The sequence below is a fragment of the Syngnathus floridae genome, chromosome 1 (assembly GCF_059516105.1).
Source record: "Syngnathus floridae isolate MCC-2025c chromosome 1, RoL_Sflo_1.0, whole genome shotgun sequence".
In the NCBI taxonomy this organism is placed as follows: domain Eukaryota; kingdom Metazoa; phylum Chordata; class Actinopteri; order Syngnathiformes; family Syngnathidae; genus Syngnathus; species Syngnathus floridae.
Genome location: NC_142413.1, coordinates 8,891,223 through 8,915,569, shown reverse-complemented (window position 1 = coordinate 8,915,569; position 24,347 = coordinate 8,891,223). Strand labels below are relative to the sequence as shown.

Here is a 24,347-nt window from a genome sequence, read left to right as displayed (position 1 = left end):
CTTCCTGTTACTTTGGTTGCCCTTATTTGGGCAAGGATGATCAATGTACCTCATCAGTTTCTCCTGTTCATCAAGGTCTGGAAAATCACAAGGTGAGGATCTATCAAAATGGGATCACAGCAGGTTTCAAAGGGATGGATGGATGGATGGACGGAGGGGCGGGCGGGGGGGCGGATGGATAGATGGGGTTGGGGGGGTTGGTTGGAAAGTGGAACTAACTACCTTTGGTACTCAAAGCTCTTCACACTGCTTCTTCATATACCTACTGATGACATGCCATCAGCAGCAATTGGGTTCAATGTCTTGCTCAAGGACGCTTCAACATGATCACAATGGATGGAGATCAACACTCCGATCTTTAGTTTGGGAGACGGTCACTACGACTGAGCCACACCGCCCAAGATTAGCACATGACTCAGTTACTCACGACAAGAACAAGGATATTTCTGATTATTCAGAGTTTTCATGATTTTGTGACCTTATTGTGATTTACTTTGTAGCATGTGGCCTCACCTCAATTAATCTGTGATTGGCTAGTCCAAAATGCTTGCTCATGCACGGCGAGCTAGCTGCTCCTTGTTGGTAACGCGAAGCATTCCAGGCCCTTACAAACCACTTTTGTTCCGTTTTTTCTTTTGGTATGTGGCGGGCTTAAAAACAAAACGGTATGATGTCTTGCTTGGATCCATTCAGGAAAAAGAATAATTCCTAAACTGCATAGCCCCCCCCCCCCCAACCACCCGCTTTTGCTCCCTTCCTCTGTTTTTTTTTTTTTAGTGGGGATTAGACTTTGCATCCAGACAGACGGTTCCCGTCTGCTGGCTTTTTTCAATTCACTTCCTCCCCTCACAGACAGACCCCCTACCCTCTTGCCACCTCCCCCCCATCCCATTCCCCTTTCCTTGCATCCCGCCAAGCATCCCCCCCAACACACCCCCTCTCCAATGCCTCCTCTGTTATGTGGCTGGAAATAATCTTTTATTGCCCAGTTGTTCGGAAGTGACCTCCTGCCCTTGATTAGATAGGGCCAAGTCCTATCACACGATTTGTTTGAGCGGGCCGGGTGACCCCCCCCCCCTCCAGACCCCTCCCTACCTCCACACTCATCCATACATCCCCCAGCCCCTGTCGCCCCTACACCACCGGCCCAATCTTTTCTCCAACCCCCTTACGTCCCTCTCTCACTGCCTGGTGATCCTGTATGAGGGGACAACAATGGGGGGCTTTAGTTTTGTCCGGCTCTTCTTGCTTGGGATGGTGTTGGGTTGGAGGGTGTGGTGGCTTGTGGGTGGTGGGGCATCATGAGGGACTTTCTTTTTCCTCATCCTTCAACCTCTCACCATCTTGATGACTTTTTTTGTTTTATTTTAGGACACGTGATTTTAATCAGGTTTTTCACAAATACACGACAAGGCACTGCCATGTCTTTGCATTCTGTGAAATATTTTTGTTGTTTATTGAATGAAAATATCTCAAAAACACACCGATCGATATAAATAAAGTTGAGTCGAGTTTTGTTTTGTTTTAGGACAACCCATTTTCTGAGGATAATGTATAAAACCTGAGGTGTTGTACCTTGTCCACACAAAATGTTTGCAAACACGTTTGAAAACACACAAAAAAACTTTTCTTTGAAGTTTTGTTTTAAAAGACCAATACTAACTGCCCTCTACTGCTAACTAACTATAAGAGCAAGGATATTTTTGATTCGTTTAGAACCAAAACCTGGCTCACACTTGGCTAACATGCTAGCATTATCTGTTAGCTCAACTTCAGTGTCTACCCTTCTCTTCCCCTCACAGCTCTATAACTTTAATTTGGTGTGGCCTGTTGCATCTATATTGTCTCAATTCAGTCCATAAAAGAAAACTGTCGAATGAATTTTGCATAATTTCACATTACTTTTGCAAGATTATGCTGATGCTACGAAAAATCAGAACAAGTTATTGCTTCGTTGAAGAAAACGCTCTGGATTTATAAGTGGATTTAGTCAAAGTCAAAGTCAGAGTCAAAGTAAGCTTTATTGTCAATTTCTCCACATGCCAAAGACACACAAAGAAACCGAAATTTCGTTCCCCCCTATCCCACGGTGACAAGACATGGCTCACAACAGACAAACAAGTAAACAAGTACAACAAAAGCGTGCCGAATAAATAATGAATAAATAACACAACAATAAATAAATAAATAAGAGGAGCAGAAAAAAAAGGAGCAAGTGCGCGTACAGCAGACATTCCCGAAAATAGCGCAACAGCGCCGCACGCTACGCAGAAGGGGGTAGCGAGTTCAGGGCCCTAACAGCCTGGAGAAAGAAGCTGTTGGCGAGTCTGGTGGTGCGGGAGCGCAGGCTCCTGTACCTCTTCCCAGAGGACAGAAGGTCAAACAAAGAGTGAGCCGGGTGACTCACATCTCTGGCATCTCGAGGTTGCCTTGCGGGCGAGATGGGAGGTGTAAATATCCTTCAGGGAGGGGAGCGAAGCACCAATAATCTTACTAGCCGTATTCACTATGCGCTGCAGGGCCTTCAAGTTCTGTTCAGTGCAGTTACCACCCCAGACAGCGATGCAACTGGTGAGGACGCTCTCAATGGTGCCATGGTAGAACGTAGACAGGACTGCCTGAGGAGCACATGCACGCCTGAGCTTCCGCAGGAAGTACAGGCGGCGCTGAGCTTTCTTTGCCAGTGACGAGGTGTTTGCTGACCAGGAGAGGTCCTCACTGATGTGCACCCCCAGGAACTTAATTTATAAGTGATAATTTATTATTTATAAGTGATAAATAATAAGTAATTTACAAGTGCTCCTACCAAACAAGTCCATACACAATGTTCGTGCCCTGACATGCTACGTAAACAGTTTTTTAAGTTGGGGGTGCTAGTTTTGTGTCATTGGCTCGAAAGCCACAACAACAACAAAAACTGTGTCCTGTTTCACATTGGGAGTGAGTTGTTGTTGTGAGAGGTTAAGTTGTGTGTAAATAGGGTTAAAATGGCTACTCTGATTACCTGCATAAAGGAGGTGACCTCATGTCACTTGGGCTTCTGTTACTCTGCTACAGACGTAGCATCCAAGACAGCGGTTTACACACTGTGTATCGATGCCAAAAATGGGTCGCAAAGCAGTTTTATTCACCTGTCTGTAAAGGAGAAGACTCGCGTTGGAAAGTTTTTACCAAAATCTACCAAGTAAACTGTCATCAGAAAAAGGGAGGGAAATAACTTTTGGTGTCATTTGTGCAGACCTGATACACATGCTGGACAATGGTAGTTTCACACCGTGGTTCTGGTATCACAGAAAATTGCCTGAAGGTTAACGGAAAGTTTCAAGTTTCATACTCCCATCAGCATTTCTCTACATTTTATCCATGTGTAGAGATGTTTACTTTTCTCCTCGTCTGAAGTCGAATCTGCCTCCGTTACCATCTCTTATTCGACCTCCAAAGCCCCATAATGTGCTGGGTGACTTTGCACCCCTCAGAACTCCCTCCAGGGTCTCCACATCCAAAGCAGGAGTGGGGGGTCCAGAACAGGAATCTGAGGAGTCCCCCTACCACCACCATAGCACCTCCACGCCCCTCCGGATCAAAGAGAAGGGACACAGAGGGGCTTATCTGTTGTTGATTTTAGACTTACGCTCAAGCACGGGCTTCTAGAAATGTGTCAAGGAATTACAGGATTTGATCACTGGAGCTTCATCCCATTCCTACCCCCCCCACTCACCTTTTCATTTGTTATTAGAGTCCTTTGAACCTGTGGGTGTCTTTTGTCCATTGGAGGGGTGCTTTAGCAGGGACAGCTAAGCGGAAGAGCACATAGGAACAACGGGGGTCATGTGGGTGTCGTGAGAGATGAGCAGATGTGTTGCGGGAAAAAAAAAATCCACTTTCAAATGATTTAGTTCAATTCTTCACCTATTTATGCCAGCGTCAAACAGTTACAGGCAAAACAAGGAAATGCTTTCCCGTTAGATGTCAGAAAGTACAATTAACCGGTCTACTTACCCATTGCCATTGATGCAACAGAATAATTGCTTTGAATTCAACGCACAATTCATACTCGGTACATAAATTAAGATGCGATCCTCACCATTTAACTTTGTGACATTTTCGTTTGGTGGTGTGCTGCGATATTCTTCAATTCATTTTTGAATTGAATTGAATTGTATATGGAAAAAACCTTCAGGAAACATTGATTTCAAACCCTTTCAACAAGCGTGGGGTCAAATGTAGTTTTACCCTGACTCAAAGTGTTGCTGGCTACATTTCTAGCGATGTTTATCTATGCCAGTATTAAATAAGACAGACCCAAGAGCTGATAAGAATAATAGACCTATTGCTGTCGCTTGTAGCTTTTTTGGGGGGTCCGCATGTGTTTCATGCAGCCAGCTGCGGAGGAGTTGAAAGGGAAGTGTGCGGCCGCCCGTTGAATATCACACCATTACTCAGGATGCATCAAAAAAGGGAACACTCTGTTCAAACAAAGGAAAGTGCGAGCGTGCCAAAAAGAAAAGAAGAAAAAATGAAACCAGCTGTCCGCCAGCACCTCGTCTTTACGACGAGGCCGAGACGCATGCTCATAACCGTGTCCGTGTTTGGCCACAATCAAACGCTCAATTGGCCTTTACAGGAACATCAGACATGTTGCGCCAAGGGGGGAGGGAGGGGGAGAGAGGGGGGGGGGGGGAGAAAGAGAGAGACAGAGACAGAGAGAGAGAGAGGCTTTCTTGTATTAAAGCCCTTAAAATATATATTAAGTGTAGCGACAGTAGACAACAAAGGGTCCCCCTTAATTCTTTTCTTTCCTGAGGGCCTAGAGTACACATAGCGCCCACATCAAGCTTCCAGACTTCCTGCTCCTGCGCTGTACAGGTGCAACTTTAAAAGAACTCTCGTTCAAGGTCGCTTGGTCACCTGCAGTAAAAAAGAAAATCCCCTCTGTCTCTTTGCATAAAAAAACCTTGTATCTCCGAAATAGATGTCATTTGATGTCAGGTATTCTCTCGACTACCTGATGCCCCCCCCCCATTCAGGTCAGAGATAAGTGTAAAATTGTTAAGTCATCTGATCAGGTGAGATTGCTCTTTTGTTGACCCAATTAGGCCCATAAACTCATAAAATGTGGGTTGTATTCCTCAGGAAGTCTGCCCAGAGTGAGAGTTTACAGTCCCACTATAAGTTTGAATCACAGGTCATGGAATGACCTGCATGCTTGAATTTGACTTTGCAAAGGTGGGACAGAATGTTGACATTTAATCCATGCTGGTCATTTGTTTAAACATCATCTGCATAACTCTAAGTTATCCGTTTTTCAAATCAGGCGTAGGCAGGATCAATATATGAACTACGCATTGGAAGCACAACTTTACAACGACTTTAAAATGAATGGCATTGGCTCAGATCAGTCTTCCTCAAACCTGCATCTTAATCTTCTTATCCTTTATGTGTAAATGGCCACCTTTTGCTGACATACTAATTTAACATTCAATCATTGTGCCGCCACATAATGGGAGCTAGCCTTGAATGGTAATGACTTGGGCTAATCAACGGTCAGTCATTCTTCAAGCTGAGGTCGTGCTCCCCGAGGAGGAAGTGCACTGGTTATCATCAATCTGCTCGCATGAGAAAGGACTGGAGGTCGTGGGCGGGTTTAAAAGTTTAGTGCACTGTAGGTGCTAGTCAGTACATTCACAACCTTTAACTCCTTCCGTCACCTTCACCGCCGCCATCTACATATCAAAGGGCCCAACTTGTTGAGTCACCGCGTTGAGCTTCCACACAAGAATCGTGTCGCTTAGTCGTCATTTATCATTTCTCCTTTGTCGTCGCCTCTTTTCCTTCCTCTCCTCTGCTGGATTCACGAGGAAGGGAGGTCTGAATGGGTGAGGGAGGGACGGGTGTGTGTGTGGGGGGGGTTCAGCATTGAGTTTGCCAAGTCAGGCAGAACGATGGACAGGAAGCCAGGCAGGAAGGAAGACGAGCCTCTCCCCGTGAAGTGCCATTGTTTATGTGACGGGACTTGAAGCGGCTCAAAGTGGCCGACGGGCTCCTTCGCCTCACTGGGACCAACTTTGCAGGCCTCGCTGCCCACTTCCAAAATACCACAGGGGATAGAAGTACTCCCAATCTGTGCTTAAATTGAAGGACAAATTTAAAAAAATGAATGAATGAACACTTGTGCAATCACAATATTGTTTGGTTGTTTGATTAGTTGTTATTTTTAGTTAATCTTGAAAAATTTCTAGGTTAAATTAATAGTGGGGCAAGTTTTTGATCTCACAAAAAGACATGCATTTGAACATGGGTATATAGACTTTTGAGTACCGACTACTATTTTGGGTCAAACATTTCCAACATGTGGCTAAACCACTGCTTTTGCAACGTACGAATGAGCACTATGTGTTTGGAAATGCCTTCCACATGGCATATGGGAAACAATTTCTAATCGAGAACTAATTTGTCACATTTTTGAGTGATGAGAGAGCATCAGAAAAGTCAGGCAACAATAATATGTATTTTTCAGAAATGTAGTTAGAAAATACCAAATTATAATATTTCTGAGACGGTATTAATCAATAATACTATTTTATGACTTGGCCCTGCCCTAGCCTTACTTATTATTTATGACCATTAAAACCAAGAATGTACTTTCCCTGCAGGTTTGAAGACATTTTTAGGGAAGATAGGGCTAAAGAAGAACCTTCCTGGTCTCCAGCTGCTCACCAGTCTACCGGCGGAACGCTGATTTGGCCCCGCGGTGCTGTGGAGCGGTCGCGGCCGACTGAAGAGCATCCAGATAACATTATCTCCTGAGCAACTGGCGCGCCTGCATCCCCTACCTCATCCTAAAGGTAGGCTTTTAATTCACGCCGAGCTTGTGCTTTTATTCCGGGCCAACCAATTGCAGCGCGCGGGCCGCCTGGCTTCATAATGGGAGCAACCTGTGTTTTGTCGAACGGGGTTGAGGTAATGCCGTGTGCGGTGGGGGTCGTGCATGCAGCTGCCGGGCCCGCTTTAGCTTTCATTGCTGGATTTAGTGTGTACAGATGGGCAGCAACATGTCTGTCGCCTTTCAAAGGAGGGACGAGGGCAAACAAGTCACTGTAAAGCAGGGCGTCCAACTTGTTGAATCCTAGGCAGCGTTACCTATCAGCGGGACGGTGATGATTGGGAAATTATAACAAAACACGGAAATGTTTACCAGTCTGTTGTCGGTTGACTGAGCTGCGCTGTCTTTCTTGAGACTAAGCGTGTGGTTAGCGCACAAGGCCGCTGTGTTTAGATTCACTGTTTGGCATTTTGTTTTCATTTTTGTGGTTCATTTTGAAGAGAATACAAGGAAAACCACATAAATGATCCAGAGGGCCAGATCAGGCTCATGGTCCCCCCGGTTTGACACCTGTACTAAAAAACAAAAAATCTACTTTTTGTTTTTGTTGTTTTATTGAAGTGTGCATATTTCGTTGTGTTTGAAAATGCTACCAGTTGACATGTCAGTTGTTTTTGAAGAATGTTAGATGTTTAACTTCACATCCTGGTCCCGGGGTTATGGTTCCTTCACACGGCTCGTCCTTCCTATTTTTACAGCTCCGATGCCACGTCACAAAGTCGATTCCATCCCCGATTCCGAGTTGGTGTTGTTTATATGGAACTTGCCATGAAAGGAGCTGCCTTGTTTGTCTGTATCAAACCCTGAAGGCTTTTGACCGTTTTTGAAACATCCTTGCATGAAATTTATTTCATTGCCCATGTTGGCCACTGTGGTGTGCAACCCCCACCCCACCGCCCTTTCCCATCTGGCAGCCCAGCAGCGTATAACACATCATTAAAAGTATTTTCTAATATTATCTGCCCGAGGTCAGTCTTGCTTGCAAAACAACCCTCGCGGTTTGGTGTTAAATATTGGACTCACCTCAAACGCTCCCCCCCCATCTCACCCCGCAGCCCCTGCGTTCCCTCCTCGGAACCAAACAAGCAGCCTGTGTTTGTTTCCCCTCTGGTCTTTCCTGATTGCACGGCCCGGCAAATTCCGGTCTGCTGTAATCTGGCCGTTAAGAGACAGCCACTGAATTAACGAGCGAGCCCATTTGGCACACATGCTTCCACTTTTCTGTTTGTTGCCTCGGCTTAATTCGTACAATTTCGCCTTCGTTAGGCCGCGTTTCAAGCTGCGGGGCGCAGGTAATGTGAGGCATCCCCCACTCCCCCCTTCCTTTCAAATTGCAGGCTGGGGCTTGGGTTGCTAGGAAGTGGAAGAGCCTCAATTGCAGCCATTTCCTCGCCGGTGTACTGAGAGGTCCTATTACAGCGTTTAGGTCAGCGCAATTGGTGTCATTAAAGGCAGCCCTCTTCCCTCTAACAAACGCAACGAATTAGGCCGAGTTCTTTGGCCGCCGTGATTGGAGTTGCCAGGGGAGATGAGTATGTGTGCGTGTGTAATTACGGTATGCGTCCCAAGGCGGATGCGTGTCGGCGTGGGGCGGTCACGAGGGCGGCTCGCACGCCGGCGTAATGGCTTAATGTCGCTCGCTGACAGGCAGCCGGGCAACACGGAAAAGGTGCTACTGTGCTCCGCTTGCAGACTGTGACTGACGTGCCAGACCAGGCCTGCCGCAAATAACCCGGCCCTGTGTCCAAGAGCCACTTAAGCTAAAAAAATGGACAAACCCCAGGGAATGTTGTTGTTTACAGAGGCTTTTGTATAGCAATTTGTTGTGCGCAAAATTCTAAGAGGTTCTGTTTTTTTCAAACAGGCAGTGAAACCATCATTACATAACAAACATGTACAGTAATATTTGGTTAGATTAACTTTAACTTCACTTTTATTATGTCCCCAATTAGTTTAGAATTAACTTTACACATAACAAGCACAAGGCAACAAAATGCAGATTGCATCAAACCAGCAGTGTGTATCTGTAATTTTTAAGCCCCATTTTAAGCCCAAACACACACACATACTTTTGACATAGGAACTTCTACATTTGCATCTGAAAAGGAGTTCAGTCATTCTATTTACTACAACAAGTTGATGTTTTTGATAGGAGCACGGGGCAAAATGGGATTCTACTTTTGCTTTTTAACAAGTCCAGTCTGACAGGAAAATGGGTCTGAACCTCGTAAAAGCCGAGCGGGAATGCTATTTCTTTCATTTCTGGCACTCCGCTTTTTCCTTTTCCTCCTTGTGGGTCGTCTCTGATGTCAGTCAGAGCGGGAGACAAAAAAAAATTGCAGGCCTATTATTTCTCAATGGAAACACCATGTGTCCGTCATGTGTGGCTGTTTACTATGGTTTGGATGATGATAGGCTGATGAAATCATCTCATGTTATTTTTTTTGTCAGTGAAATCAAGCTGGCAGAAAAACAACTTCATCCACCATGCAGAACGTTGTCGTGACACATTCCCTCCCCTAAATATCAGCCGCAGTCAGTGTTTTTTTTTTTTTTTTGGATTGTGAGATGAAAGCCACTGGAACAGAACCACTGCAGAGTCACGCTGTTGCATAGTTACGGCACTTTCCCCTCTGATGCGTATCTTGACAGCCTTGCCCTCAACGTTCAAAATTGTCAAACTCAAGGTTTGCGGGCCAGATGCTCTAAGTCATTTTTCGTAGCAAATACGTAATATCATAGCTTTTGCTGGACGAATGCTAAGATTGAACAAAAATGGTGTAGCAGTATATGGAGACAGACAAAAGACAGTTGATCAGTTATTTAAAATTTTATTTAACAATGTCATTATGGTATAGATTTCATTATAAGGTACAATTTCCTTGAGTGCTATTTTTCTTCATTAAAATGCTCACTACTTCATTTTTTTTGGCAGGGGGTTATTGGCTGGGTGAATGGAATTTTCATTTATTTCAAGATTTGTGTAGTCACGGAACAAATTCAACTTGTATCTCAAGGTGCCACTATGTTTTTGTACACTTTCTGTAACATTCTGAGATTCCGCGAGATGGTGATTAGGAAAGTCGCAATTGCGTCAAGGTGTATGTTGAAGCATTACATCTTGTTTCCTATAGATGACAAGATATTTGGACCATCTTTGATCATCATGGAGGAGAAAATTAGCAGCAAACTTTGTGCGTAGATGCAAAGCAAATTCTTGACAGAAGGATTCCTAAGCGGTGGTCCGTGGATGACAAGTAAAGTCATTCAGCCTGGGAAGGCTTTTTTCCCTTATACCTTTGTAAGAGAGGGAGGCTGGAACGTCACTTTGATGGATGGTGTTCTTCTGTAGACACTCCACGATGATTCAGTGCGGTCGGTCGTGACGTTTCGCCATTCTCAGTGCTGATGTTAACGCATTCACCCGTCATACTGACTCTTTGATAGTGCTACAGTTTCATGATGAAGAACGTAGAGAACTACCAAATTGAGCATTATGTTTAAAACCATGCTTGTATTTGGTCAGTGGAAAATTGAGGCCTCTCCAGAAAACTGGGAAGGGAATAACTCCAATGAGAAGTCATTAATCATTACAATTTCTGTAATTCTTCTAACGTTTAAAAGGATTAGTCGGTCAGTCCCGTGGCAAATGGACTTTGTTGTATCAAACAGAAATCCTCCCGAAGTTGTGGATTGAATTCAATAATATTGTCCATTCAATTACATTAAGCTCCAAGAGAATTTTTTAACATCAAACAAAACTGTAATTGTGACTGAAGGGGGAACATCACCGTTTTGTTTATAATTGAAAATGATTAGATAAGCATTGTTTTGCTGGTTTGCTTACTCGACAGCAGTGCATTGAAACGTGCAAAGCAGTCTTGCTCTGACAGCTCTTCAGAGGCATGTCTACCAAGCTGTTTACCATTGTACCAAAATAGAGTGTGCTCAATGGAAAGAAAATGTATTCATGCAAAAAATTAAACATTATGCATGATGATGCTGACCCTTAACTGACTGTTCAAAGTTTTTTAACTATTCTCTATCAAGATGCTAGATGGAAATAGTCACAACAGACCCATAAATAGATCTCCTTCACCTTCCTGTTTGCATTTTAACATCATGAAACCAAAATGACACCTAACAATTGATCAGGTAGATCAATAATTGATCATGCTCTCAGAGACAAGTGCCCTCCGAGTGTCACATCATCAGGTTTCTACAGCGAGACTGGAAGAGTCACAAATAAAAGGTAGTGTCTGTGAAAATTGCCTGGTGAGTCCATGTGCAAGATTTCTGATTTATTGGACTGAATCGAAAAGTCCTACCACAACATGTGACTCTCCATCGTTCCCTCCTCGGGCCCTCGCCCCCTCACTCCACCTATCCTCCAGTTATTTGACACTGCAGGAGACGCCAGGCATTCAGGACATTCTTTGTCCTTGGAGAAAGGAGGCGGGAGATGCAGGGGGATGGAGCCCTGCTCCATGCGGGAGAGGAGACAATACAATCGAGTCCTACTTTATTGCGCCTCAATAAGAGTTCCTTTTTATACGCACGCACACGCACGCACACGCACACACACACACACACACACACACACTCCTTGACCAGGGGTGGAGCTGAGCGTAGAGAGGCAGCGTGCAGTCAGGAAGGGGAGAGAAGAAAGAAACGCACCCCGCCACCGCCACTTTTGTGTTTTGGATGCCAGCATGTCCTGATCTCTACTTTTTTTTTCCCACAGAAAGAGTGGAGGAAAAACTCCCCCTCCCTCTGGTCCTCCCTTCTTCCCCCATGTTCCACTGACTGACTTTGACTTTGGCGCCGTGTTTTAAGCGCTGCTCGTGTGCTTGTCCATCTTCTTAGTCCCTGTGCTGATCCCATCTCATCCCTTTTTGCACCAATTCTAAATGGAATATTGGGTGTGAGATTAAACTGCACATGTATGAGTGGCATCTTAATCCTTCTGACTCGTCAGAATTTTGATAGGCCACACTTGTGATCGACTGGCTTAATCCGGCAAACAAGAAGCGCTCACTCATATAGACTCGGGCAGATTTTTTGAAAACTGGTCTTTTGCGAACATAAGAGAAGTTTTCCATTTTTTTTTAGTGAATATAAAATGGGAGCAAAAACCAGTGTATGAGCAAACAAGCATTTTGCATGGATGCTCTTGACGGTTGGCAAACCAAGATTTGTTTGAAAATGTTGTTCACAAACTACTTTTCTTTGTGTCATTCGTGAGATAGATCCAAAGCACTTCTGGAGGCATTTAAACGCTCTTCAAATTGGATCTCAAAATTTACCTCTTCAGTCTGTACAGTCCTTGACTCTGTAATCGGACATCTGGGGGACACTTGTGTCTCCGAGACGATGGGGCGGAACCAGAGCTGTTGACGTGGCAACGCTTTTTACGACATGAACATGGAAGACACAACGTATGCCTACTTTGCACCTTTGGGGATGTTGTCAAACTTAATTGAACAAATAAGCTAGCTCTTAAGCTCTTAAAGATATACCTTTGGAGTTTGACCGGCTGTCCAAACTGTTGTGGTCTTTATTCAAAAATAGGCTCATCCCGACTCATTTTTTTGCCACTGCATTCGACTAAAAACAAACAAGCTACTTGCCATTGAAGACAAGACTGATCATCAAGGCACACTTTGTGGTTTCTCTGCCACTGAAATGGAGAAAAACATTCTCATCTCTTTGGTAATATTACAAGAGCAAGCGCACAGAATGTTTTGAACTTAAGTGCCAAAGTTGCAGCCGAAGCTGCTAACTCTTATGTGGGTCGTGGTTGGTGACTTCATCTCATACCCGGCGGACTTGTTTTATTTATTATTATTTTTAAGTTTGGTTGTGTCATCTGTCTATTTCAAGATGCCAGCGTGTGCAAGCGAGGCTGAGATCGACAGCCCGAATCCCGCAAGGCTTATGATAATAATAATGTTACAGGAGGATTTTGGTCTGGAACAGTTTATTAGCGGGAAGTCTGCAATTACATATTTTCTGGGTAAACATTAACTAGCTCTGCACTGCAGACCTTGAGAATGACGGCAGTTTGGCCTGCAACACGGAGAGCGTCTAAGAGATATTCCTTCCTTAGCCTACACTTCGTTTTGGGCAATTATTGATTGGGAGTTTGTTGGACAGCATGACTGGAGAGCATGGTCGTAAAATTGTGAATTTTAAGTACACACTATTATTCAAACGGATCCTGCATGACTGGCCAAGCAGCAAGCTTTTGGCTCAGTTTCCCCTACAAAAGCAAGGATGATGGTCTTTCCGGATGTTGCTACTTGAGATTTGGAAAGCTCCTGGGGTAAATAAGTTGAGCTAAAATCACAAATATGTGCTATTACCATTATACAAGTTCATGTTAAGTCTAATGGACTCATCATCAGGATATTATTATTTTTTATGCAATCAGATGGTATGCAAAGAGATGACTATGATGAAGATGGAAATGTAGAAAAATTGAGACACCATTTGATGGATTGCTCATAACTTTAATGAATTCAAGCAAAACAGGCTTCATTGATGTCATCAACGTATCAATAAAGTTCAGGTTGATTGTCTCTCGGCCTTCACTAATGCTGCCCATTGGTTACCACGGAGACGTGCTCGGCTCTTTTCAGTGGTGGGTGATTGTGGGCCTCAAGACACGGTTAAAAAAACATGCAGCTTATGTATTAACCCCCTCCTCTGCCAGGTCCGGTTTTCATTGGGGCGATCTTATCATGTGAAGAGAGGAAATTGGCTCTGATGATTTCCATAGCTGGGAAGAGAAAACATTTCATACCTTGAGTTTAACCTCACCACAACCTCCACCCTTCCTCTACCACATCTCCTTGTGTATACAATACTTTGGATTTGCTCAGTTAAGAGACAAAATAAATAGCATGGCAAGGAAAAAACACAAAAGCAAAGAATTTGTGTTGTTTTTTTTTTTTATTTTAGTACAAAACTGAATCCTCTGTGTTACTTGCCCTCAAGTATTAGACAATCAAGAATCGATCGAGGGTCATCTATTGACACGTGTCAAAAATAACCCCATTAATAAGTCACCTTGGTGCCATTTAAGTGAAACACGGGATTTAAGACTTCCTCTTTGCTCTCTGGAATTCACAGAGCCTTTCAGAGCTACCTTTGTGTGATTTATGTGCCTCTGGTGGATTAGGAGTTCTCAAAAGCCATTTAAATCACAATCCGTCGCATTCCAAAGCAGTGCTGCAGGGACAATGTGCTGGGGTAGAAGGAAAACAGAAAAAAAAAAAAAAGGAGAGAGAAAGGGCTCAACAAGAAGTCGGCTGGTCGTCATAAAACAGCCATATTCCAAAGTAGAGCCCATGAATAAAAGTGCAAACCCCTCCATTAGGGAATGTGCCTGAACTTGTGTTGAAAGGAATGTTTTGGATTCACAAGGATCCCGTCTAGTTGACTCTGTGGCTTAAATGCATGGCTGACGGCGTGCATTTGCGACATTAATCTCCAATAAAAGTAGTGTGCTTAGATGCCATCACCTCGCCTGGACCGGTTTCTGTTTTGTTCTTTTCAAATCTCCCGTTCAACAGGCTGAAAGTTGCATGCCTAAGCAACAGGTGATGCTACAGCCTCCAACCAACAGGTGGGGCTAGAGAGTCTGACCTTGTCGCTATTTCCCACTAAAAACCACCAATGAAGTGCTTTGCGTAAACTAAGAATTGAGATGCTAATACAAGATCCAAATGTGAGAACCTTAATCATAATGTCATTCACAGTGGTTAGCAAAGGTTAGTGACTTGCGTTCAAATGTGTTTAAAATTCAGGTTACGGAGACCGTCGGCAGTAAAAACAATATCAGTGTGAAATCATCAGCTTTACAGTACGTATCTGTAAAAGTCATGTAAGAGGACCTCTGTATGTGCTCGTCATCAGTGTTCGAAATGATGTCGGGCCGTAGCCTCGGCCATATCTGTTTTTATCATGAGAGACTCGGTGTGTGCCTGCATACACAGAGCCTGTGTTTGTGTGTCAGAAAAAAAAAGCAAGTCTGTTTTCTTTCTCCAAAAATGCTGAAGAAAAGGACATAAATTTTCACAGTGGAATGTCACGGAAAACAGAGCAAGCCTGGAGACGATGTTCCGGGTCCTGTCTGGATGCTTGACAGCATGCCTAGCAGTTTGTGTGCGTGATCGAGCTTGGATTTTCTTAGTGGCGATTTGTTTGTTTTTTTGGGGGGGGGTTGTATGTGCACGGATGCGTGTTGTCTTTGCGTGCTCAGCCTCCACTTAAAAGTTCTCCTTCCCAGACCTCCCCACTTGCGGTGATGGAAACGGGGCAATAAATAGCAGGGTATCTCCTGGCGGCCCACCAGCAACCGAAGCCTTGGCAAGGAAGTGACTCATTTCGGCGTGGAGAAAAGAGGATTTTTGTCTCTCTTATTATCAGTCAGCCAAGGCAAACCGCACTGGGGAAGAGAAGAAAGTCGGGAGGAAGTTGAGGGAGGGAACCGAGGCAGGCGGTTTGGTTAGGAAGGGGGAGCCAATGCCAGTCTGATTAAGGCGTCTGATTTTAGTACTTCTGATCTTCCAGGCAGTCAATGCCAAAAAGCATGCTGAGACAGTTTGTTTGCTAACACCTGAGCAATGAATGCTCACTCTTGCATATTCCTGGAGCGTCTAGCTAAAGAGAAATTAAAAAAGAAGTAAAGTGTCTTTCAGGTTTGAGATGGAAAAAGTGCTTCAAGCCAAAGTGTTTCAGGTAGGTAAGCAAAACAGCTGATGGGCAAATGCATTTTGTGAGAATGCATGTGCTGGACTAGAAGGGGGACGGGTTTCTGAATATACAAGACTACAGTGGAACCACTCAGGTTGAATACAGTCTCATCCAGGACACTGGCCAGCCCCCAATTTGTTTGCACCTCCATGCTATGGCAATGCTAACGGCATTCCAGCTAACAACCCAAGGAAATGTTTGAATTCCTGTATATTTGGGCGGAGTTACACCAATTTGTCAGACTCCAGGTTGCACTGTAAGGTTCTAGACAATGTCTGAAAGCCCACAGTTGCAGAGATTGATTCACAGCATTGAGCAGTGAAAATATTTCCATCAAGAGAGCGCTCGTGGCCTCCTGCCCCCATTGTCATCATGACACATCCGGTCTGAGGGGACCTTTCAACTGCGTAATCATAAGTCACACAATGAAAAGCCACCACCGTTGAGCAACGATCAGCTCGCGCCACTCCGGGGTCCCGTTGCAGTTGCCTGGTGGGCTTGCAGAATGGCAGACCTTTGTTCCATGTGTGTGGAAAAGCACACACTGTCAACACGGCAGAGAAAAGCTAATATTTACCGCCCCTCTTTAATATTAGCTCGAGGTGCGAGGCTAGGGAGAGCAGCGGTCTCTGACTCGGCCTTCACTTCCTCTTCAATGCGGCAATCCGAAGATGTATTTGTGCTGCTGCTTTACGAGATACAGATATCTACGGGAAAGTGGTAAAAGTTTTAAAGCGGCCGGACGATTAAAATATGTGATTAGGTTATGTCTTAGGTTGCAAATTAGTCGTTTACGATGAGGAAGGTCATAGCACTCAGGGCAGTGCAGTCAGTTTATCTTTCCCTGCTAGCTGCTTGTGATTTTAAATTCCCGCTCTCCTTGGACTTGATATTGAAAGTCAATGATCAGGAATCACGCTTTGACTTCTTTTCATTCAGCTTCTTGCTAGAGAATCTGGAATGATAGTTTGAATCGTCAGACCGTCAAAGGCCTTACATTAGCCAAGCAGCAAGTTCCGATATGATCTTCTCCGGTCCATGCCACAAGTAGTCTTTGCGTAGTTCCTGTTTCCTCTTCTCACCCAGTTGAATTCCAAACAGGAAAAGCTCTTTTGGCCTTTTCTTTCCTTGTGAATCAGCAGTGTGTATTTATAGGACGTGGTGGCTCTCTGCCTCGTCTCCGGAAAGGACTCTGACGAGTTCCCGTATAAATCGTCGGTGGGGTTTCTGGCGCCAGACCCACATCAATATCCTAGTCACGTCGGTGGCCAGGTGTTGCGGGGAAAATTCCCAATCGGATTGTATATCCCGCCGCACGGCCGGTGGACGTGCATCTCCCTGCCTCGCTGTGCGCTCCGTCTCCTCGCCTTCCGTCTTGTTCTTGGCATTCCTCTAATCGGAGCCGAGCGCGGTCGGTCCACCGCGGCTCCTGCTGCACACCTGCTATGAAGAAACAGCTGTGGTCCGCCACAACATCATTAGTGCAGCTGAAAGAGAAGGAAAGGGCTGCATAACCGTTCCCCCCACTGTTTACGCTCCCAAAGAGTTCAGCGCCGGGCCATCTGTACAATGGACCAACATTTTAACGATAAAGACGTGCAAAAAAGCTTCTGGACCCCCGCTTCTTCCCCGTGTAACACGATCGGAATGGAACATGTGGGAGAGCCGGGGTGCTGAAAGAGAGAATTTTATACCTCAAGATGAATGCCTTCTTATGAGGTATTCACTTTGAGATTCATGAGCAGGCGGTTTGTCTCAAAGCATGGAAGCTTTTGCGGGCATAACCAAAAATCTCAGAAAGTAGCGACGCAAAAAAAATAAATAAAAATTGAAAGGCTATATCGGTCCTTGCCGAAATTGAAGAACACGGACTAACTATCCCAATAGATTATTTTCAGAAGCAGTGGGGAGATTTGACCTCTGTGGGCACCAAGGGCTGCTCTGGAGAGTCAAAGCCAAGCCACAACACGCAAAGCCCTGCTGTAAGAAATACCCACCTCGAGTTTGGAACTGCAACTGATTTTCAGGTCAACCGCAAACCTTTGACCCAAATCTTACAGTTACTGCTAGGCTAAAAGTAAAGGAGGTACCGATTTTGTTTATTCAACAGGACTCATGATTACATCAATGTCTAGATATTAAAGGGATAGTATTATACTGTCTAATATTGACATGGGTTGCTTTGGCAGTATCCACATTGTCGAGTCTCTGGAGTGCCTGTCAGCCTGTCACGTGTGAAATTACACAATCAAAACATTTTTTAACTGGCTGACTGATTCCAAAAATGTCTCAGAATGTTGTCAAAATGTGAATTCAAAATTTGGCTAATGAAGGTAAATAGGAACCTGGACTCATGTGAAATTTCACAACCAAATGAATCTTGTCCTGCATATTTCTGAAAATGTGTCCAAGTGAGGCATAAATGAATACATTTTGCCAAATTATGATATCACAAGTTAAGATTCAATAACCTACATGAATCTAAAAGTTGTCTACTGCAAATTCTACCAAGAACAGCTTGTTCTTCAAAAAGTACGGAAAGATTAAACCGTTTCATTCAAATGTTATCATGCATTCTAGGTTCTAGGGAATTCCACCCAAATTTTCAGGTGTCGTGTAATCAATAATAATCTTACTAGCCGTATTCACTATGCGCTGCAGGGCCTTCAAGTTCTGTTCAGTGCAGTTACCACCCCAGACAGCGATGCAACTGGTGAGGACGCTCTCAATGGTGCCACGGTAGAATGTAGACAGGACTGCCTGAGGAGCACATGCACGCCTGAGCTTCCGCAGGAAGTACAGGCGGCGCTGAGCTTTCTTTGCCAGTGACGAGGTGTTTGCGGACCAGGAGAGGTCCTCACTGATGTGCACCCCCAGGAACTTGGTGCAGCTCACCAATTCAGTGAAGCTTGGGTAAAGCAGGGGTGGCTTTGACATTACGTTTCCAAAAGCAAATTCTAGAGCCAAATATGGTGAGCATGACACTTGCTTTAGTGCATCTCGAATGGTTTTAATTACCAGTGAAGGACTAAAACCACCACTTCCAGCTTTATCTTGATGCAATTTCCTGCTTCATTCCGCCTTTCCAGCCCCGCTTTGTTCATTAGCTAATAAACCACGATGAACTCGATCTAGTTATTTTTTGGGTGCTGACATTTTCAGGAAACAAAAATGCAGGAAAAGTCCAAATATTTTTTGCTGGCTGTGTTTGTCTCTGTCCCAGCCAGAGGGGAGAAAAATGTCAAAACTCAACACTGGATTAAATAACCGGTTGAGTTGGATATTTCTTGCAGTGGAGCCCTAGCGGAGAAAATCAATCCGTCACCACGCGTACAGGAAGGAAGCCTGGGCTGGAGAGGGATACTGCTCTTAATGACATGTCTCTGTGTGCCTGCACCAGAGGGGGAAGTAACCGGATATTTAAACAGAGATAAGAGTGTGTGCCAAAGGGGCTGGGATTGGATATGGCTGCAAACCCCATGGCAACCGGCCGGCCGCTATTGGATATGGAAAGGTAAATAGTAATGCAGTCCGAGCATGTTTTAATGCTGTAAATTAAAAGCTCATGTAACACTCAGGCAAGGGCAATAAATAGGCGCTTACAGCTCTGCCAAGTTTTCATTAGTGACTTCCTCCGACAGCACTCGCTTTAAATCAAAAATTGGAACACGCGCTCCGGCTCATCAGGATCCGTAAGCAGTAATCGGATATATTTCCAGGATTCCAGTGTCCGTGGCCAGAAGTTCAAGATGAGATGAGAGCAGTTTTGAGCCTCCACAACAGACATGCGCTTTCTGATCTGAGCACTAGGGGGTTGAATGGGTTCTCTGAGGCCGCTCAATGCTCTCTATATGACTCAATGTACTCAAGCCTTTTGGGTCCAGGTACTCCTTACAGAGCAGAGAGGACCCTCATCATCCTCGATCATCAGATTTACTTTTGTGGAAACGCAGTCGAATGCCACAGTACATGCAAAACAGAAACAATAACCGTAAGAGGGCGGGTTGATATTTTGGAAATTTAAAATAAAAAATCATTTGAATCAAAACAAATTCCCATTTTGAAATGATTTGAAAGTGAATTTTAAAAATGCAACTATTCTTATAATGTAATATCCACTGTTTATGTGAAGTTAGAGACCATCGCACCCAGCCTTGAGGCCATATTCGATTAATCAGATGAAGTACGTTGAAATATTGTGCTAGGCAGATGGCTTTTCGGCATCTGATGAACCCCTCACATTCCCAAGCCAATCTGCATCATCGGCCGCAATCCGAGCCCTCGCCATCCCTGGATCAGATGATGCTCCTTGAAAAAGGATTACAGGCAACCGGATCCGTTTTGGCATTGGTGCAGGAATTTTTGTTACGGCGATCTTGGGTGTGGTGCGCCAAGAATGCATCCTCAATGTGAAGGAGAAAGCATAAGGGGGGGGGTTGTGTGTGAAAGGAGGTAACGCAGGGCATTCTGAAAACACATCGCGTTCCACCAATAGGGTTTACCTCCTACTTTCTTGACATCCATCTGTCTGTGCGGGCTTGGGGCAACAGCCGAGAAGTCAAGACTTCCCTCTCCCTTGCCACTTTGTTGGCAAGGTCTGACTTTAAACGCTGTCCCAATCCGTGTGTTGATCTTTTTTGTGAGTGCAATAAATTGGTATGTTCCTCCAGTGGGGCATATGATGTGTTAATTTCACATAGTAATGAATTACATTTCCTCTGAAACGGCTTTATGGTCATGCTGGTAAGCTTTTCCATTCACAGATGATGCTATCGTACCACCTCAGTGGGAGCCACGGCTGAAAGGACTTTCAGACTGCAGGGCACGATTTTGGCGAGGCGGGGGGCACACTCATGGGGCACAGCTCTGGAATTACCGCCACAATTGCATAGAGAAAGCTGTACAAGACGGTTGGGGGTAACAAAGAGTCCTCTGTCTGGCCAAGGCGTTTTGGGTTTGGGTAGGAGGAGGTGGGGGGGATACTATCTGATGCCCCCCCCCTCCCTATTGCACCCCTCCTTTTTTCTGCTTCTTGAACTGACCATGACAGCAGGCCATAGTGGGCAGCTGTTACAACTGCTTCTTGCATTGACATACGAGTAATCGGACCGCACTATTAGCTGGTAGAGAATTTGCTGTTTGCTATTCCCATTTCACTTTTCCACATTTTATGGAAACTTGACTTCAAATGGATTGGAAAGGAATAGCGAAGGACATACATTTTTTAATTATTGTCAGCAAGTAGCTCTGCCCTGAGTTTACACGAGTTAGGTAAGCATTGGCTCATTTGCATAAAACAGGACCGCCCCCTCCAAACTGACTTACCCTAAGCAAGGTTCGAAAAAAAGGAAAAAGTGTGTGTAATTCTTGATTCTTTGAGTAATTTGAGGAAAGTACGCCGGAGACATATTTTAAATGGTGTTCTTACTTTTTTTTTTACACAATGGCTCGTTTAATATTGGAAAAATCTGCAGCAATTATGGCGCAGTAAGGCTTTCACTTCAGTTTTACCTCGATTAATGTAACTATTTGATAATAGTGTTGCATGTAAACTTCAATACTTCATGACGGGACAAAATATCCTGGATTTCATATCAAGACAGAATCATTGAGCCTCTCACTTCATTTCCTTTTTTTAAAAAAAATACCAAACCGTCACAATAAATAGATCTTTTATTTTCTAGCTTTAACGTCTCCATCTGTCTGAAAAAAACAGAAGGGACAGCCAATCAGGCAGAATCCACAAAAGAATGTCCTCCCCCAACACAAAGCGTCAATGTGCAGACGGCCACAGCTGTCCGTGGAGAAGCTGGACAGTGTCCGACAACTGGGAAATCATTTATGCAATACAAAGTGACATTCTGACAAAAGACTTTCACTCAACCCACTTGAAAGCACCAAATGCCCAACTATTACATTTTTACCAATGGCGTGTAATGGTAAGCTATGTTTTATATAATTTGAAGGATACAGTGTCGCTATTCTAGTTCTGACCATTAATACACCTCCCTGGCGCTAGGGGACGTAGCATTTCCAGTGACTTACATGAGAAGGAGGCACCTAAATGAAGAATTTTTTCTTTTTCATACATTCATATCAGGATGTTTTAAAGCGACATTTCTATTTTGTTGCGTATATGGATGTGTTCAACATAAACTAAAGAGCAGTAAGGCCATACTATACATTATTGTACCGTATCAGATGGTGTAAAACTGTGTGAAATCATATCAAGGTACGTATCGTGCCGTGACCTGTGTTTGAGGTATGTTTTGTATCGCCGGGTTCACAGATGCCCGGCGTTACTGACACCCATCACTTCTGACGCATCTTTGAGTTGAAAGCCATTGCCACTGTCCGCCAACTCTGTTACAGCTCTGATAATTCCCCCAAAGCGGAAAAATACTGGCTGATGATGGCTCCCCCTCACATCCTCCGATGACCCCCCCTCCTACATTGAATGCATCTACGATCCAGGGCCCGGCCAACTTCCACAGCTGTCGCGCATTTTCAAGAGATTCCGTCTGCCCTGGACGAGGCCGCTGAGAGAAGACATTCCTGCACCATTACACATTGCCTAAGAGGAATTAACGTTAACATCTGATATTGTGGAAGTGGGAAATTTGCCACCCCGACCTTGCCCAAAGCACTCCGGAACTCAGGGTCATGGATTTATTATCTCAGATGGCCCTCCCAGATCACAAGGGGCCATTTTCTCCCCCCACCTCACTGTTCCGGCAACACAAAAAAAAAAAGAGGGGAAAAAGAAGCCTGCGGCCTTAAGTGTGCTATTCATTAAGTGCACTGTGCACGGTGTTGGAGGGAGAGGTGGGGGGGACATGTCACTGTTGCTCTACGGGTATTTGTAATAGGAACGGCATGTCTCATCCCATTGAGAGTCCATTCCCAGCTGTTGATCTGCAGCTCAGCGATGCGGCCTTCAATTCCCCCCTCCCCTCCCCTACCCCTCCGGAGCAGTCGCAGACACATAAACAGGATGCCTCCAATGTAAAACTTGCACAAGTGTGGAAAAGAATCCCAGCGCAAAGCCAACCCCCCCCAAGCTCCATTTTCTAAAATGAATTGTTGGCTTGAAAGTATGAATGACAGGCAAATTCCACCTGTTTTTATCCACCTCAGGGAGCGGCCACTTTTAATGACATCACAATTGCTCAGGTCTCAGGTAACAACCAACCACGGCTCAGCTTCAGAAAAGTGATGAGCCGTGTTTGTGAGCCGAGATCTGAGCAACTATGATGTCATTATTTTCAGTCAACAGCAAGTGGCAAAACGGCCACCCCCACAAACAGGTGAATTTTCCTGCTCAACTCTTTTTTCACAAACATAATATTAATCAGAATGCCATGTTTAGACGAGTGAGGGCACACAACATATTGTACAGAAAGTGTTGGGGTTGACACTTTGAGCGACAGTTTGAGCAATTCACTTTGCTTTTTCCATTTTCTTTTGCAAAGTGTCATGGAATTAGAATATCTTGCAAATCAACCTGCGACGGACAACTGATTGTGTCCTCTGTATTTCTGCAGTACCTTCTCATGTTAAGTTAACAAATTAACGGCATTCATTCATGTGGAAAATAACGACTGCTCTCGACATTGTTCGCCAAGGAAAAACGCCAATGAAATGTTAGCAAATTTCCCAGAAAACGTCCTTAAGCCGCAACTCACCAGGAATATAAATATTACCATCGCTTTGATTCTCCTCATCAAAATAATGTTTTCCAGTAAAAGATTCTCTGCCTGAAAACTGGAAAGTCGTAGTGACACACGCGCACGCTGGGATCCAGATGTTTTGATTCCGACGTCAGTGAGGAGTCAGCGCGTGCTTTCAAAGTTTCCGTGAGTGCGATGGCCCTAACAACGGTACAGTAGTAGAGTGTCAAGGCAGCCACCTGCACCCCAACTTCCAGGAAGTAAGCACAACTATGTCGGAGCCTGCGTCATTCCGTGAGTCAACTAAACAGTCTGCCGGGATATCTGTGAGGTAGTCCAGACCCGTTCATTCCTCTTACCTCTCTCGCTTCCAAGACTGTTCAATTTCCGCACTGGCAGACTATGAAGGGCCAAAGCATTCAATATGAGCAAGGTAGCATAGTGGATTGTGAAAGGAACAGGTCCATTTCATTGATTTGATATAGTATTTAAAGGTCATCCCACTTTTAAAGGAAGAAAATAAAGACAACAATGGTATGTGTGATTCAGCAACATATAATGACAGAATAATTAAATGCTGAAGATGCAATTAATGTATTCACATCCATGGCCATTTATACAAAAGAATACTAGCTTTGTATCACAGGTGGGTGGAGCTAGAGAGGGGTCCGCAGCTGCCCCCTGATACCCCCAGTGACTTTGAGGTATTTTTCTGGAATCATTTTCCACATTTCCACCTGTCCCCATAAGCAACACGTAATGAATCATCGGCACTTTTGTAACATTATTTGGGTTTGTACAAAAAAAATAATTTGCAGATCCCTTGAGAAAAAAAGTCGTAATTCTGAAAGAGATTATTGTTCAAGTAACGTATGAGATACAGATTCAGATAAACCTACCCTCACAGTCATCAATTCAGACAGTGTACACAGTGTTCCTGGTCTAGAACCGAATTTGACAGCTACCAATGGAACAAGTCCAAGTACATTGTAAATAAAGCACCTCAAGCCAAACACAAGTTCTGAATCCAGCGT

At 44.4% G+C, this 24,347-nt stretch overlaps 1 long non-coding RNA gene across 1 annotated transcript; it reads left to right on the top strand.

The window, feature by feature from the left end:
• LOC148403911 (uncharacterized) lies at window positions 1-24,347 on the top strand. Its single transcript, XR_015858723.1, has 3 exons — window positions 1-92; window positions 6,654-6,845; window positions 22,016-24,347. It is a non-coding gene; the product is annotated as an uncharacterized LOC148403911 (long non-coding RNA).